At 44.4% G+C, this 15,230-nt stretch overlaps 2 protein-coding genes across 6 annotated transcripts in view; one reads left to right on the top strand and one right to left on the bottom strand.

The window, feature by feature from the left end:
- The window catches only part of DENND1B (DENN domain containing 1B), a 342,830-nt gene extending 334,957 nt beyond the window's left edge, over window positions 1-7,873 (top strand). Inside the window, exon 24 of the mRNA XM_070055063.1 lies at window positions 7,507-7,873. The gene's annotated coding sequence lies outside the window, so the exon portion shown is untranslated. The remainder of the gene's footprint in view (window positions 1-7,506) is intronic.
- CRB1 (crumbs cell polarity complex component 1) overlaps window positions 1-15,230 on the bottom strand; it is a 231,195-nt gene that overhangs the window by 7,805 nt on the left and 208,160 nt on the right. The window lies entirely within an intron of this gene.

The following is a 15,230-nucleotide window of genomic DNA, read 5'->3' as shown; positions in this document are numbered from 1 at the left end:
GTGATACAAAAGTCCTTAGAATTTGGGGAGCACTCAGTGGGCACAAAGTTATGATCCAAAGTATAATTGGGATAGAATTAAGAGTTGTGAATATATATCTGTAAAGGAGACAAATATTGTCAAGAAATTTGATGTCACACTAAATTGAGATTTTTGTCCCGTAGTCAATTGGGAGCCAGTGATGATATTTAAGGAAGAGCATGACACTGTAGATGTGTGAGAGGGTGAGAGATGGGAGAGGGAGAGAGTGGGTAAGACACTGGAGGTAGAAAAAAGAGTTTACCTTGCTTGTCATGATTGGAAAGGACCTACATCTAAATTTAGGCAAGAAATGAGATTTGAAGAAGAATGGCAGAGTGAGAACGCTGAGGCAGGCCTCACTCTGTGCCAGACTGTGTGGGGATGGCGGGGAGCAGAGGAAAACTGAAGATGGCTGCTGATTCCACATCGGAGGATGCTGTGGCCTGGGACAGGATTCATAGATTGGGTACACGAAGGAGAAGCAGGATGGCATAGAAGGATTATGGTCTGGGTTTGGGAAAAGCCAGATTCTGATGCCCATAAAACCTTAGAGGATGTGACACTGTAGAAAGTTGGAAATAATTACTCCTCTCTTTCTCCATATTCATTTTACTGTGAAAAGTTCTGGGTCATGACAGCTTTCATCCTCCAGTGCCTGGAGCTTTCAGAGTAAAACAATCAAGAGTTTTGTAGAATTCAGTAGTTTTTGAGAAAATTAGCTTACCCCGACTAGAAGGAGCATTCCCCATCCATACTCTGTGCTCATGCTTTTGTGAGTAATTACATCTTGTATCAACAAAGATAACTCTGGGCTGGGAAACTGAACAGAGCCACAGATTTGGCCTTGAAAGCTCAAACGTCTGGGACCCAGAGGGCAGATGGACTCTAACCAGCAAAAACCCTTGGTATTATCTGGGGACCTTCAGATAACACACACCCTTATTCCTACGTGTGATTTAATCTGTTCAGCAAATTGTGTTATCTTGGGGAAGAAATGGCTGTTCTCCTGGAAGAGTGAGTTGGGAGCATCCACACGTACACCAACAAGGGAGGAATCATTTGGTTTGCCCCTGTTTATTTTTTAACTTTTCTGGGCTGTTTTCACCTCACTTGGACAGAGACTGACTACACTGGGGAAGCTTCGACCACGCAGACCCTCTCATGGGCTCCAATGCAACTCGAGAGTGAAAGGGACTTGAGGTTCCACTGTTTTGGTAGAACCGAGGGCTGATCTGTTCCCTGTAACCTGTGAGGAGCCAAGGCACTTGCCTACAGTTGCTTTGCTGTCCTTGAAAATGTGGTGAGCGTGAAAGAGAAATTCAAGGCACGGGACTCGGGCCCACCTCTGCCAGCCCTGGCTGTGTAAGGAAAAGGTCAAGAGTTCCACTTCAGAGGCCGGGCGGAGCTGGCTGCTTGTTGCTGCCCTCACTTGTATGAACACTGACCTCTCAGTGACCCATATCCATCTCCTCAAAACTGGATATTAACATCTGTTTAAAAGGGCAGGGCTAAAACACAATGAATGCGAAACCCACAAAAGCCTGGTCTATTGTAAGTTCTCAATATGTAAAAATATTAGCAGCCATCAATATACCATCTATGGTGATCCCTAATTCTGTTTGTTTATGAAAGATAAACTAGAATTCCCTCCGCACCTTGCAGCATTATGGAAGGAGCCAACCTACAAACCTAACTTTGCAATTCCAAGCCTCGTAGAAAGGTTTGGATGAAACAGTTCCCCTGACTGTATCACATAGGGCGCGTCATTAAGCTCTGGAGTGAAGCCGAGTGAGTAGGGTTTTGAAATCACCTCTACAGGGCCCTTGCTTTTGAATCCCCATGGTTGAAAGGCTTGTTCTGCTCTGCTATTCTTTAGCTGTGCTTAAAATATACAACACTGGGATGGATCTTTTGATAATGGAGGCCACTGTGACATATGAACTGCTGATGGGATGAGATTTCAGGCCAGATCTGTTTGGGAGAGTTGAGGTTCTGATATTGCACTTTCAAACAACATTTTCCTGAAAAGACATACTCTACGTCAGTCACAAACACCAGGCACAATTATTTTTCTAAAAAAAAGTTGTGCTGCAATCTGTATTCATTCATTATGCGAACTTTTAAAAAATGCACATGTTACATGCGATGTAAAAATATTAGCGGCCATCAACATACCATCTATCATGGTCCCTAATTCTGTTTGTTTATGAAAGATAAACTAGAACTCCCTTCGCACCTTGCAGTATTACTGAGGGATGCTGGAAACAGCACATACTTGCTAAGCAGACAGAAATGGATTTATCCAGTTTCTCAACTTGCTTTGTGTACTTGGCCTATACATGCCATTTCCTCACCTGGGAACAGGAACAATGATTTCCATGTCTTAGAATTGTTCCAAGGATGCAGCATTCTGAGGTATACAGGGTTTCTTGTGGTGCGTGGGCACAGGATGAGAGCTGGATCCATCACTCAAGTCCACGTTAGCAAATCCAATATGCTGGAGTCCCCACTGTCTTTCCTTGGTTCCACCAGTGTAGGCAGAAGTGGTCCTGAGGCAGACTGAGGAAGCTCTTGGCTATCTGTCCCGACATACAGCGTGATCCCGTGTTAGCAGGAGGGAAGGGGAGCTACAAAGATCTTTGTTTATTGAATGAATTCTATGTGGCAGATGTGGTTGATAGTAGCTGTGTTGTATTTGTTTTGTTTTTGAATTTGTCCACATTCAAAGAATGCCAGAACTAATATCACACACAGCTCCAGGTTGTCGCTCTGGTTTCTGGCCATCCAGAGTGACCCTTCCCTGGCTGATTTCATGGCCCTGCCTGGATTTCTGAACCTCTGCAATCTACTTGTGTGGAATGTCAGCAGGCAGAGCCCAACTTGAACATCCTGAGGGCCATTCCATTCCCACCGTCACTGCACTGATGTATAGCTGGCAGGAGGTTGTGCAATGTGGGTCCCTTGGGATCAACTGTTCCCTCACTAAGTGTTTGCTGAACAGTTCATCTAATCTTGAAAATGCAAAATGAGCTGGCTAGTCTTAAAAGGAAAAGAAATGACACAATTTCTGTCCTCACCATCAACAGCTGCGTGTGGTAGTATTTAGGGCCAATGACATCTCTGGGAAGAATGTAGAGCCGATGAGCAGAAAAGAAGGAGCCTGGGAAAACGTGCCACATAACAGGAGTTTTTGAGAAACTTTCCTGCTCCTTTTCCAAGGAAAACTCTCAGGTTTTCCCTTCCAGTGAAGAAATTCAAGCGTTGATATTGTTACTATTACTGACCTTTAGGTTCGTTCTCTCATACCTGCTGGGCAGAAGTATGCTTGTGGTTAACACCAGTGGTAACACTGGGGGTAAAAAGTGCCTCTTGGCAAACCTTTCAGTGGAGTGAATTACTCTGAGATCTTCTCGGAATTCAGTTATTCATTGGTTTTGTAGAAATGAGTGGAGACAATTTAAGATGGGAAGTTAGAATGTTTGAATATGCAAGTTGACTGCAGGTAATGTTCAATATGTGAGTTTCTGAAATATGTGTGTGTGTATGCTTAGTGTTACATGAGAAACCAATTAAGACTATTCTGAGAATTAATGATTATTGGAAAAATTACTTTAAACATTTTTAAAATGCCAGCTGAATACTTACCTTCCAAATGCATACTGAAGGTAAAACAAAGACATCTCTCTAATTTTGATTCATCAAATTAAAAAAGGGTGGGGGGGAATATCCCACATTCTAAGACTCTGGAGAGCAGTTCTCGTGAATTACTATCACAACAAGTAGATCCTCAACTCGGTGGATGGTGAAAATCTCCCACACAGAGTTGCGTCCTTGAACTATATCTTATCAGTGAATTGTTAGGAACAGCTGTTTCCATAGTAATATTGAACACGTGCCAGAACTCTGTTTTTAAAATTAATACTGACACAGTAGCCAATTTCCAACCATAAATACACTGTCTACTTTACAGTTAGGAGGGAGAAAATCAGTCACCAAAAAGCTAAAAGAGAGGGCCTAGGCAGTGTCCTGGCACAGAGAGGGGGGCATTTTGCCAGAGACTTCTTTTAGGAAACAAGTGGTTTCGGGAGCTGAAGAAAGGACGGCTGTGTGTAGGGGTGCCCCCGGGGCACCTTGCCAAGGAGCCGCAGACCCTTGGGACCAGCCCAGAGAAGGGAATCTAAACTGCGCACTAAGTGTTTTTCCCCTTGGCCCCATCTTGTAGACGACATGCAAGCTCTGGCTGGGATGGCTGGGAGGACCACGATGATGAGCTCCTGTCCCCTCCAAGGGCTCAGACTGAAAATGACAGCATTTGAAGTTCCTCATAGAAAGAAAAGAGCCCAACACAGTGTCTTTCTCAATCAGTCTCACCTCACAGTTACAGTTCCTTGCCATGGTGCTGGTTGGGGCGGTCCCGTGCTGGGCTGAGATCGCGCAGTGCAGGACTGACAGCCTGAAAGGGGTCATCGTGAGGACTTTGCACTGAAGCAGCTACTGTGGAAACTTCCTTTGGATACGTCAGAAAGAGAGAGAGGAAAAACAAACCAATCCAGCCTAAAGATACATTCTGGAAGTCTGTTCCAGTGTAAATCAGTAGCCTTTCACACATCAGCCCAAGCAATACAAGTTTCCTCCTGTTGACTTTTATGGCCAGAGGTCAATGATACTGACATCTGGGAATGTGCTGTGACACAGTTCAGAAAGGGCCACTTTTATTCCTGCTTTTGACTAATAAGTATTGATCACATCCTTTGTATCAGCAGAAGGCCGGCTGGAGACCCAGGAATGAGCCTCATGGCCCCTGCTCTTGCCAGCCAAGGGTCTGCAATTCCTTGTCTTGATGTCTGCAAGTGAATTAGTCTCTTGGCTCAGCTAGGTTAATCACAGGGCATTTTCTTGGTCCATTTTGGTTTTCGAAAAGCACATTCCATCTCCGTTTATATCTTCTCTTCAGTTTAGGAAATGGTGGTTACTAACTAGCAACCCAGAAGATGTAAGTCACTCAGCACCGTGAGCTGCTAACATTTGCAGTTTTCCATCAGGGCGCTCTTCTTCACCATCTATAGCCGCACTCATTGATATCAGCTTCCCCACCACGCTGCTGAAATTTCTCTCTGCTGCGTTCCCACAGTCAGAATCCTGGGATAAGGGTGGGCATTTCCTGTAGCTGCTCTCATTTGCATTGCATATCAGAGGGCCTTGTTCAAGTCCTGGCTCCTCTCCTTCTGATTCCACTTCCTGCTCAGGCACACCCTGGGAGGCAGCTCAAGCACGTGGTGGGCCCTGGCACCCATGTCTGAGATCCAGATGCAGTGCTGGGTTCTGGCTCCTGCCTGGCCCAGCCCTGGCTGTTCAAGCATTTGCAGAGTGAGCTAGTGCATGGAAGACCTCTCGCTATCTCTGTCCCTCTGATTTTCATAGAAAATAAAAGTAAATGCTTTTTTAAAAAAGAAAAGAATCCTGGGCTATGTAATAACTGTCTTTCACATAGTTAATTAAATTGTCATGTAGCCATACTCTCTTCCCCTCATCTAACTCTACAGGAAAAGGAATGACCCTGCTTACCTGATTTGGAAGTTCATGGAAATAACCTTAAATTGCTAATTTAAGACCCTTTATCAATGGGCCCCCATTTCCTCGTGAGAGTTATTGTCAGTGACAGCCCAGCTAGCTCCTGCTTCCCAACAAGCAACCCTCTTTACCTGCTGCCTCCCCAGCAGGAGTCGTCTGCTCCTGCGAGTGCGTGTTCTCTGTCTTGGAATGTGGGATTTACTCAGTCACATTTCTCCTGTCTTTACAGCGCTGCTCAAATTGTCTGCCCTTGGCAAAGACTCCCCCAGCAAGTCCGCATGCTATGGATTGAACATGATTGGGCCCTCAAAGAGTCTTAACCCAAAGTCATAGTTAATCGTACTAAGAGGGTAAAGCTTAATCCGATGGTACTGTTTAAAGGTGCCTGGGAAATGAGTAAAATCAGATTATGCCATGAAAGTGGAGCCTCCATAATTGAATCCTGTTAACTTTATAAGAAGAAAGAGAGAGACCACAGGGTGACAGGGACATACAGAGAATTATGCATGTTCCTGGTCTGTCGCTCCCCCTCTTCGCGGAGGAACGACACAGGACCCTGCGCTGTTCTTTTGTCTGCTCGACCCTCCCCGGGTTTGCTGCTGGTTCTTCCCGGGTTGGCTACCGTCCCTTCCACCTCCGTGGAAGGGCGGTTCCCCCTGCCACTTTCCCCACTTCTGCGGGGGAGCGGCACACCGCCGGCCGGCTCTCTCGGGAACTGCACAGGTGTTATTCGGATAGATGTTCCTGGTGCATGTTGTCTCTCTCCTCCTTTATAGTCCTCTTCCACCAATCCCAACTCTGCTACCCACACGCCGAGTACGCTGCTCTCCTCCAATCAGGAGCAGGTCCTGCTGCTTATTGGTTGAACTGGAGGCAGCTGCGTAGAAGCTGTTTCTCCCTTCTCCCAGCGCCATATTGTGGGAGAGCAGATGTATAGAATAAGTCTTAATTCCAGTAACAGTCTAGTCAGAGTTCCTCCCCACACTGGTCTCTTGCCATGTGAGGCCCTGGGCCACCTTGGAACTCCACCAGCACGAATGGCACCAGGAGAGGCCAAAGAAACCAGTGAGACCTGCCTGATCTTGGACTGTGAACCTCCAGAACAATGATCACACACAAACTCTTCTGTACAGTCACTCTGCCTCAGATAGCTCATATTGGAATGAGATGCTGAGCAATACACATTAGGACTCACCCCCCCACCCATGTCGTCTAAAGCAGCGTCCAGGGCAAGCACGAACCTCAGAACCGCATGGCATGGAGTATGCTCTTGAATGTGTTGCTGTCGCTCATTATGAACTGAGCCAAATTCTCTGTTTATCCCTGGAACTTTCCGATGATAAACACCGCAGTGCTTTGCACAAAGTGACTGATGATTGAATCACACACTTGCAATGCTCAGTGCTCTGCTTCTTGCATTATTAAATTTTCTCCAGCCATAATAAGAACTCTATATAGCCCAGAGCATTCATCAGTGGTAAAATTCATTCATGTATTTATTCACACATTCACTCACTACATAAATTTTCTCTGAATGCCTTCAAAGTTTCAGACAGTATATTAAATCCTGAAGATGTGGGTTGGAATGGCATAATCATTGTGTTTAGAAGATTCACTCTTTAATGGTGCAGCCTGAGAGTCAGGGCAGCTCTATAAACAACCAGAGTTGCAAATAAATCTTGTTCCCATCGATGACTGTATCTCCCTGCAGGACATTAGGATATGGAGCACATCACATGCTAGTGCACCCACATATCTGGCCCTACCCCAGCCTGCTAGTGCCTAGCACAGAATCAGGCACACTGGGTACTCACGGACTTTCTTGCGACTCACTGGCGTCACCATTCTTAACCTAAAAGCCACACCTTGGCTCTTTCTCAGTCAGATTCCTTTCCTTTCTCCAACTTTACTCAGCTCATTGAGTGCTGCTGTGGATGCCTTCTCACATTACGGAGGAAAACGAGGCCCAGTCTCCGCCATCCTGCGGCTTCTCACATAGTCCTCTGGCAGAGGTAATCTAGTCCGTGTCATCATATTTATTGCCCTCAAATCAAAACCAGTTGCCAAAGTAATGAATGTTTATTGGTTTATGTTGACTTAATCCATGTCAGAGGAGCTTTAGGAGGGTATAAGGATAATTTGACCAGCAAACGGAAAGCCATAAAAATGATCAAAAAGCCAATAGATATGTTGAGAACACCAAGCTTATTTTTACTGAGGATTTATGGCCAACTTATCAGAAAATTATTTGGTCCCAGTCCACATTCAAATAAGTCCCTCAGTAATTCAGTAAAGATTCCAACCTCTGAAAAAATAGCCCCCTATAATGAGATACCCTAGTAGCCCCTAACTTGCAGCACATGTAGTTTAATTTTCAACAGTTGTGAGCCTGCAGTAAATCCAGCTTTGGGATCACTAGCCCTACTTATACCATGGACCTGCATTAAATTACTGGAGCATGAACTGCAGCAGGGCAGCACTAAGTGTATCGTGGCTTCTGATATACCTGGGAAAGTGTTTATTCATCACATAGAGCTTAGGTGTCGGACATACCCCAGATGGGGGCAGTGCCAACTCCTGCTGTGTCCCAGTCGAAGTCGATGCCAAATCACCAGGCTCTGCCACACCGTGTCAGCTTTGCCTTGGGCCTAACTCTAGAGGGTGTATTTTATTGACCAGACTCAAATTGGCTTCCCCTTGTGTAGGTGATAAAGTGTGGCGTCAAGTCACCCATGTAAAATATATTACTTTAACTCTGACAACTTGTCATTGAAGTCCTTGTTTATATAATCTATTGTGCCATTTACTCTATTCTTATTTTAAAAGGCAAACACAGAAATGAAAACCTTTTCTTCTTGTTTCGTTGATGAATGTCTATAGCCCACACTTTCTCTTAAATAATCTCAGAAGTAGCTATTTCTGTTGTCACTGTCAGTTTACATCAAATTAGCAGACTTTAAGTTTCGAACTCTGCCTGCAAGATGAAAGACACATACGGTGCTTTTAGGGGATGGCTTGCACCGCACAGCCTTCTCCCTAGGAAGCAGTTGGAGATTTGGTGCAACCCTACGGAGGGACCCTGGGAAGCCAGGAGGCCGGGCAGATCTGCGGTGAGCACCACGAAACTCCGTGCACTTGTAGTAACTGAAAACACCAAGGTATCTGGCAATCAGCAAAGAATGAAACTCTCAGGCTTTACTGAAAAAGCATCTAGTTCTCGAACTAAAGCATCCTTTCAGAAGCTGGGCTGTCAAATGCCAGGCGAGCCATTTGGCGAAAGTCAATACAATTTAAGATGAGAAGGATTTAGAAATACCGCAAAGCCTGAGGTTTAAGTAACAGTCCCCCTAAATTCTCAACATCACAACTGGCAGGGGGTTGGGGTTGGGAGGTGGTTGTTTATATTAGTACTGGGCAGTCCAGAGCATGCCTCTTGGAGGGGACCCAAATGCGGCCTAACAACACTTTCCTATTTGTTTAAAAATGCTACCAAACAAAAATCACGCTGTGTATCAATTTAGCACAGAGTTTGATAGCTTATCATGAAATTAGATCAGATAACATAGCTGAGTTTTTCATACTTTTGGAGCTCTAAGTCTACGTGATATACACATAGTCTTTTTTTTTGTTTTGTTTTGTTTTTTTGTTTTTTTTTGTTTTTTTTTTTTGACCGGCAGAGTGGACAGTGAGAGAGAGAGACAGAGAGAAAGGTCTTCCTTTTGCCGTTGGTTCACCCTCCAATGGCCACCGCGGCCGGCGCGCTGCGGCCGGCGCACCGCGCTGATCCGATGGCAGGAGCCAGGAGCCAGGTGCTTCTCCTGGTCTCCCATGGGGTGCAGGGCCCAAGCACTTGGGCCATCCTCCACTGCACTCCCTGGCCACAGCAGAGAGCTGGCCTGGAAGAGGGGCAACCGGGACAGAATCCGGCGCCCCGACCGGGACTAGAACCCGGTGTGCCGGCGCCGCAAGGCGGAGGATTAGCCTAGTGAGCTGCGGCGCCGGCCCCATAGTCATTTTGATATTCCAAATCTCTCTCTCCCCTTTAGAAATAATAGTCTTGGAGATCTTGAGCCAAAAAAGAATGGGAGCTAGAAGGGCCATGAACTCTGTTCCTTTGGTACAAAAACTTAAATGACAAACGATATAAAGATTCTTAAGTCACTGGACATTTTAATAAAATGAAGATTGCGTTCTCAGTTTCCTACCCTTGCTCAGAGGCATACACAAGAACTGAGATAACCTAGCTAAAGAGCTCCTACATTTAGTTCTATAATTCTGTTAACATTCTCAAAGTCCAAGGGATTGTTTTCTAGATACTCCTTGATGATCACTGTATTTTCTCATTTTCTTTGTCATATTGACATTTAAATTATTTACATACTTTTTTCAGAACTTCAAGTAATTACTAAAAGTATATTCTGCTTACTAACCTCAAGGATCTGAAACAGGGAAATTTATTAACTCCCAAAGAGACCTAACATTGAGAACTCAAACTGTAAACTAAGCCTCCTCAATTTTGTGGCACAGAACAACTCCTTCTTCTGTTCCCACACCCCAGAATAACACTCCCCCACCCCTTTAAAAAATATTTCCCCTGGGCCTATAACTTTTCTGTTCAATCACCATTTAGACTGCTTGCCCTCGAGGGCGGGGCGGAGTGAGGAGCCGCAGGGAGAACGCGTGATTAGTCGCCAGGCTTGAAGAGCCCTCCCCGCTCCTGTTGACAAAGATTGATGCCAACTCTCCGCGCGATCTCGTGCTCGTGTTCTTTTCAGGGTCATCCTGCTTGCACAGCGCAGATTAAACACTCAGCCTGGTATTTTCAGTGTTGCGAGGAGATGCATTTACATTCCACTGACAGTGCTGGGTGTGAAAGGAAGCCATCTGCCGCGAGGTAGACGCAGCAACGCGGGAGGAGGCCACAGAGAGAGCGGGACAGGGCTCGCTCAGCCCCCGTCCTGCAAGGGCAGGACCTGAGCAGAAACCGTGCTACAGGAGAGGGAGATCTGTTCTTAAAGTGGTTCTCGGAAGTGGTCTCCCATCAAATGGTTTCATTGTTCTCTTTGAACAAAATGTATTTACAACTGTTTTCAAGGGTTCCTATCCTAGCTTCAGGTTACTTCAACCTTAGATACCAAGGTCTTTGATTATGCGTGCACTCTTTCCCATGTCTACCTCGTTTTCTAGAATAGGATTGCCTGTAAAAATACTTTGAGATGAGAAGATGGTACACAGGAAAAGAGGGAGAAGTGCTTACAAGCTGAAGTTGCAATAGGGTTCCGGCATTTTACATCTATCTCATTCTAATTTTCACAATAATATAATGATATGGAGTTCACTGTCTTTGTTAAAAAGATGATTCAAGAATTTGTACGGGATCAGTAGCTAGTAAACAACAGACATGGTATCCCAATGACCAATATCCCAGTTCAGTTACTGCACACAGCTGCATCATATGTAGCACACTATATAGATGCAACCCCAAATCTACCCCATAATTTCAGCTGTTACCTGTAGTTGGCATATTTACACACTGAGGGAAGAGTAATAATCGTTATTTTATATTGCAGGTCCCTTATGATGCCCGCTGCTTACACCACCAGTCACGCTTCTCTGCTTACCAATGTTTGCTTAATTTTTTAGGGTTTTGCATGGGAGAAAAAAGCTTCAGTGAAGTATGCTGGGAGCATACATTTGGTACAGGTGGTTGAGACATCATTTGGGCACACACAGCCCATAAAGGAATATTTGGTTCTAGTCCCAGCTTCATTCTCAATTCTGGCTTCCTGCTAATGTGCACCCTGGGAGGTAGCAGATGATGGCTCAAGCACTTGGGCCCCTCCCACTTGTGTGGGAGACCTGCATTGAGTTCCGGACTCCTGGATTCAGCCTGGCCCAACTCAGGCTGGAGCAGGCATTTCAGGAGGGAGCCAGTGGATGGAAGATTTCTCCGTCTCTCTTTGTCTCTGTGAATATCTCTCTCTCTCTCTCTCTCTCTCCCCCATTCTCTGCCTTCCAAATAAATAAAAGACAAATAAATTTTTTTTAAAAAAGGTATATGGGCTCAAGAGTTTCGTTCGTGAGTTCTAAGGTGCGCAGCTCACAATAGAGGACTGGATATAAGCTGTCTAGTCAGCCCCTGCACAGACCCTGAACAATTCAGCTGGAGAACAAAGGAAAGAACTCATCATTCACAACTTCCAGTCCCATGCTTTTAACACTCAGCATGTCTATGAAGAAATAAAACAACTAAATGATGCAGAAAATCTCCCAGGGTTGCTGCTTCTACAAAACAGCCATGTGCTACCCTCCAGTTTCAGCACAGTGCTATCAGGCGATGGCTAAGAAGGTAGCTGTTTCAGTGCTTCACAGTGTCAGAAAACAAGGTATCAAGCCAACAACTCCCCTTTTAGGTGCAGCACTTCGATTGCAGCCATGTATTGCTTCCAACTGTAAATATTAACGGTGAAGCAAAGACAAATGCTGATTGGCTGAGGACTGCCTGAGCTCAGCATATTACATGACACTCTGGCATTATTTGCTGAGATGTAGATAATTGTACTTCTTGTTAACAAGTTTCCGTGTATTTTCACTCCATCAGCAGGTTCTTGAATCGATGCCTAGATTAGGTTTGACTAACATCAGCACAATTTGACTTTGATAGAAAGTTTGAAATGGTGCATAATTAAAAATTCTTCATCTATTTCCTAATTTCTTAGTAAAGGTAGCTAATCCTTCAACACGAGTTCCAGCTCCCCAGACGATGTGGGTTCCTTTGCCTCTGCCTGCCTAAAGGATTCCATAACATTTTTAGGACAAAGGGGAACATTTAGGGCCAAACTAAGGAAGCCTTTCACATTTTATCCACTGCCAGAAGGATTGACATTTCCCACAGGTGGAGAACTGCAGCTGTATTTGCTCTGAGACACAAAGTTTAAAAGCTCCCATTTTTTTTACAGATGCAATGTAAAAAAAATTGCCTGAAGATAATTTATGTGAACACACGCACACGTATTTCACTATGTATAAAGTATAGGAGCATTACTGTTTATAGATTACACGAAGTAGAATTTGCCTGAATTCAGTAAATGCCAGCTGCTGAGCACAGTGATACAGCAGCCTCTAAAACACGCGTGGACTGTTCGGTTGCACAGACATGGCACATCACTCCCTGGAAAGCGTCAGACGCAACACGGTCATCCCACACTATCAGGCACACCGCCAAGACAGATAACGTTACACATGTGTACAATGTTAAAGAGCCTCACGACTTTTAAATGTAAGCGCATATTCTGTCTATGAAATACATTAAATATGTTCCCTTTATATATGAATATACTTTCTTTAAAGAACGTAGTTTTTAATCTGTGTAGCAAACATTCTAATTGGCATGTTCTCTGTCAAGGGCTCCTACAATTCATGGCCTGATAGACTCTTGTCTCGATGTATGATTACAAGACCATGACTTTCTGTATTTGGAAAGCTGTATTCAAAGAACATAACATGAGATCAGTGCTGTGGCACAGAGTTAAGTTGCTGTCAGCAGTGCCAGCATTCCATGTGGGTGCCGATTTGAGTTCCAGCTGCTCCACTTCTGATCCAGCTCCCTGCTAATGTGCCTGGGAAAGCAGTGAAAACAGCCCAAGGGCGCAAGCCTCTGTACCCATGTGGGAGATCCTGAAGGAGTTCCTGGCTCCTGGCTCCTGGCTTTCGATCGTCCTACCTCTGGCTATTGCAGCCATCTGGGGAGTGAACCAACAGATGGAAGATCTCTGTGTCTCTCCCTCTCTCTCTCTCCATATCTCTTCCTTTAAAATAAATAAAATCTTTTTTTTTCTCCCAGTTAAGTTCAGAGTCCAAGGCATTTCATAGATGTTCAAGGTTCTTTGGAACTGACAAATGAGCTGACAGGTAAAGCAAATGTGATTTTCATCAACACAATCCATGAGCAGTTCCTGGTGCAGCCAGGGGCCCTGGGACTTCTGCCAGGGAGAAGAGAAGGTTCTATAGGTTCGTATATCAAGCCTGATCTAGACCGCCTCATTCTGAACCAAGAGAGTGGATTAGGAGCTGATAATTATTACTGCTATGATCTCTGTGATCACCGGAATAAGTCAAAAGTGAAGAGATCTTTAAAGGGGACTTGAGCCAAGGATGATGTCCCTGCTAAGTCCCGTTCTCACGCATGGAACTATGTGCGTTAACACACAGCGCTGTCCCTCAGAGAACATCTCATTTGAAGAGGTAGCCACTCAGATGCTTCGCCATTATGTCCATGAGCATCACCTCAACAGCTCCATAATCCACCCCAGGCCCTTTGCATTGCAGAGTGGCTCTTACAAAGGTGCTCACGTTTTTCCCCGCAAGGAGCAGTGCCCTGGTGGCGTTCTGTGAAATATTCCATTTCTGTTTCAAAGCAGAAGACTAATAATGCACAGCTGCACCCAGAAGCTGCAACGCTACAGCTCACCTCACAAGGTGAGAGTGAAGCTCGATGCCATTACTTAGGGTTCTGCAAATACATTTTTTTAAGTCAAGGTGCTTATGTTGGTTTCTATAATTTAAGAGCATCCATTTTGGTAATGAAGTGGCAATGCAGTCATACCAGCCAAACACATATAACCTTTAACCTGAAGACACTGCAAATTAAGATAATTTGCATATTGCCAGCTGTGATTATCTTTAACATTCACAGGACTGAATGGTAAAAATAAATAGACACTGGAAGCCACTAGGGCCATAGAATTACAATCGCTTTCTCATTTGCATTCCTCATTTGCCCCCTGGAAAGAAAATTCCACAGAGTTCCCTCAACGTAGTTGGTTTCATGACAAGCTTGTGTTTTTCTAAACTATGATAGGTCAAGGTACCTATTTTAAAACAGTTAAGAAATGCTAACATTTCTAGAATGGGGTGATCTGCTTAAAAATAATCTTTAAATGTTGCATTTTACAAGTTAGAAATGTAGGATTATATATGAGAGGGGAAAAACAATGAGGATTTTATGTTAGACAAACTGACAACTTCTTTGGGCTTCAATTCTTGCATCCGTAAAGCGGAGATAAAGAGAGTACTGCTGATAGGAATGAAATGAGGTGTCACATGTTGACGGGGAAGGCACAGTTCTTGATGGAAAGAGGCCCTAAGAACATCAGTCATGTGACTGTGCTGGAGTGGTTTCTTGTGCACTGGGCTGACTCCCCTTGGGCAGTTAAAGGTCTTTTTTCATCATCTGACTTAGCTCTGAAAATAGGTTGCACTGATCAGAAATATTGAAACCCTTCTACTGCTCAGTATAGGAAACAATGTGTATTGATCTACATAATTAGCATATTTTTTAAGCCAACTAAATGCAGTTGGTTAGTTTTATGAACTTTTAGATGATGAACAATAACATCAGGCTATTTGCACCATAGTTTCTTTTCTTTCTTTCTTGCTTTTTTTTTTCTGGTACTGATCCAGGGAATTTGCTCAGTTTTTACCGAAGGGAGACTTAATCTGATTATACGCAAACCTTCCCAGACCAAAACATGTTTTTGGTCCTTTGAGAGAAATAGGGAGATGATTGTGGGTCTGAAAATCCTTAATTAATGAATAAGAACTTTACAAAGATTCAGATGGAACTTTGAAAAAGAGCT

This window comes from Oryctolagus cuniculus, chromosome 13 (genome assembly GCF_964237555.1).
Source record: "Oryctolagus cuniculus chromosome 13, mOryCun1.1, whole genome shotgun sequence".
Classification (NCBI taxonomy): domain Eukaryota; kingdom Metazoa; phylum Chordata; class Mammalia; order Lagomorpha; family Leporidae; genus Oryctolagus; species Oryctolagus cuniculus.
The sequence above is the reverse complement of the archived record's forward strand: the minus strand, read 5'-3'. Positions and strand labels throughout refer to the sequence as shown.